Here is a 3,276-nt window from a genome sequence, read left to right as displayed (position 1 = left end):
CTCCGATGAACGCTCACCATCTAGGAAAACGTACTGGGTTCTATTACTTAAGAAGTCTTCGAGCCACTCACATACTTGGGAACCAATCCCATATGCTCGTACCTTAGTTAGGAGTCTGCAGTGGGGCACCGAGTCAAACGCTTTCCGGAAGTCAAGGAATATGGCATCCGTCTGATACCCTTCATCCATGGTTCGCAAGATGTCATGTGAAAAAAGGGCGAGCTGCGTTTCGCAGGAGCGATGCTTTCTAAAGCCGTGCTGATGAATGGACAGCAACTTCTGTCTCAAAGAAATTCATTATATTCTAACTGAGAATATGTTCGAGAATCCTGCAACAAACCGATGTTAATGATATTGGTCTGTAATTTTGAGGATCCGTCCTTCTACCCTTCTTATATACAGGCGTCACCTGCGCTTTTTTCCAGTCGCTCGGGCCTTTGCGTTGGGCAAGAGATTTGCGATAAATGCAAGCTAAGTAAGGAGCCAATGCGGTGTCTCTGTAAAACCGAATTGGAATCCCATCAGGACCTGGCGATTTATTTATTTTCAACCCTTTCAGCTGCTTCACAACCCCAGGGATGTCTATCACTATGTCCTCCATACGGGAACCTGTGCGAGACTCAAACGGCGGTATGTTTGTACGATCCTCCTGCGTGAAAGATTCCTCAAATGCTAAATTTAAAGTTTCAGCTTTCGTTTTGCTGTCTTCCGTTGCCAGGCCAGACTGACCAGTGAGTGATTGGATGGAAGCCTTCGACCCGCTTAATGATTTTACGTAAGGCCAGAATTTCCTTCGGTTTTCAGCAAGATCTTTTGCTAAAGTATGACGGTGGTAGTGGTTGAATGCGTCGCGCATTGCTCTTTTTACAGCAGCATGAATCTCTACTAACTTTTGCCCGTCCTCATTCTCCCGATCTTTCTTGTACCGCGAGTGCAACTGCCTTTGCTTCCTGAGCATTCTCCGAATTGCGCTGTTTAACCACGGTGGGTCTTTTCCGTCCGTAACCCACTTCTTCGGCACATACTTGTCCAATGCGTGATTTAAAATGTGTTTAAAATTTGCTCATAATTCTTCCACGTCCATCGTACCGGAAGTAAATGAAGTCGATTCATTTACTAAGTGGGATGCTAACAACTGCTAATCTGCTCTTTGTAGTAAGAATACTCTCCTAGCCTTCTTGATCAACTTTTTAACTTTCGAAACCATAGTCGCAATGACAACATCATGATCACTAATCCCTGTCTCAACACTGACACCGTCGATGAGGTCTGGTCTGTTCGTGGCTACCAGATCTAAAATATTTCCATTACGCGTTGGCTGTCGATTTAGCTGCTCAAGACAGTTTTCGGATAATGTGTTCAAAAGTAATTCACACGACGGCTTGTCTGTACCACCTGTAATGAATCCATAGACATCCCAGTCTATACTAGGTAGGTAGAAGTCGCCTCAGACTAATATAGCATGATCTGGGTACTTCTGCGACAGAGTGAAGACTACCTTTGAGTGGTTCTAGAACTGTCACGGTGGAACCTGGTGGCCGGTAATAACACCCCATAATAAACTTTATTTCCCCTAACCCCGTTAAACGTGTCCAGATAACTTCACAATCACACTCTACTTCGACCTCAGTAGACACAATATTTTTGTCAACTGCAATGAAGACACCACCTCCTACGGTGTGTAATCTCTTTCCGATGCACGTTCCAACCCTCACTAAATATTTCAGAACTTCCTATCTCAGGGTTCAGCCAGGTCTCAGTCCCGAGAATAATTTGCTTCCTGGAGGGCAGTAAATTCAGGAACTTTATTCCGAACACTCTGACAATTTACTGATAATATCTTGATAGCTGAAGTGTCTTTACACTGAGCGCGTCCTGATTTCCCTGCGTGCACGTCGACTGGTGAGTGTTCATCAGGACACCTCGCACTACTGCCTAGCTTAGAAAACGCCTATGTGCACGCCACAAATACTCTTCGGCTTCCTTTGTGTAGTGCACCCCTGACTTATCTAGGGGCGTCCTACAATTCCCCACCCAATAGCGCAAGTCTAGAAATCTGGAGCCGTCACAGAGTCGACGAAGCCTCTGGTTGAGACCCTCCACTCGGTTCCAAACCAAAGGACCCCGATCCACTCTGGGAACGATGCTGCAAATGGAGAGCTCTGCTTGCACCCCGCGTGCGAGGCCAGCGGTCTTCACCAAATCCGTCAGCCGCCTGTACGAACTGAGGATCGCCTCAGAACCCAAGCGACAGGCATCATTGTTGCCGACGTGAACAACTACTTGCAGACGACTGTACCCCGTACGCTCGATAGTGGCAGGCAAGGCCGCCTCCACATCTTGGATGAGGCCCCGCGGCAGACAAACCGAGTGCACGTTGGATTTCTTTCCAGCCCTGTACGCAGACGTTGAAACAAATCTGTAAACGTAGAAAAATGCAGAATGCGGCGAGTGCGACATTTTTGTTGATGAACCCGCTGTGCTTCTCGTCCGTTGTGGTTCGCTATATAGTAAACACTAACCATTTCATTGTACTCACTCCTAGTGGATCGCTCCATTAGTAAACGGCTATTGAGCTGCGTCAAGAAGTACTATTAAATGCTATTACAACTGAAGAGCGAAGTGTGCTCTCTACCGGTACAACAAAAACCGTTGCAACAACGAAGCAGTCATTACAACCGAAGTACCCAATTAAATAATGTTCACAGGAAATTGTTACATTAGTGAAAAATATTTGTTTCGATGTCCTGTGCAACCTCCCAGGGTTTGTCGGCTTAAATAATTTACACTCTTTACAAACGTCTTCAGTGGAAATATTATAGCTCACAAGATTTGTAGACCTACGGCTTTAACACGGAAACACAAAAGTTCGCCCGCAGAGGGAAGCACAAAAAGCGTTTCCGCCCACCGGCTTCTGGAGCCGGAAAGGCGAACTGAGTAGCGGCGTCGTTTGTTGACGGCCGGCGTTCGTAAACTTGCGTGCGGGCATGTTTGCCCTACGAAAAAGAGACGATGAGGTCTCAGCTGTGCCGGAGCGATCGATCGCACTGGCCGGCCGACAACAGCAGCCGGGCCCAGGCGGGTACGGCGACACGGGCTGGAGTGTCGTTTGTGTGTGTGTGTGTGTGTGTGTGTGTGTCTGCTGGCGACCAACACTTGTCGCAGAGCTGGGAGGCCGCTGCCACAGCCACCGCGCTGCAGCGCCATGTGACGCCTCACCAGAGGCAAAAAACCGCGTTCCTCCGCGCTCTTCCCAGAGGCGGGCGTGAGAAGGCG

This window comes from Schistocerca piceifrons, chromosome 3, assembly GCF_021461385.2.
Source record: "Schistocerca piceifrons isolate TAMUIC-IGC-003096 chromosome 3, iqSchPice1.1, whole genome shotgun sequence".
Classification (NCBI taxonomy): domain Eukaryota; kingdom Metazoa; phylum Arthropoda; class Insecta; order Orthoptera; family Acrididae; genus Schistocerca; species Schistocerca piceifrons.
Note: the sequence above shows the minus strand (reverse complement) of the source record.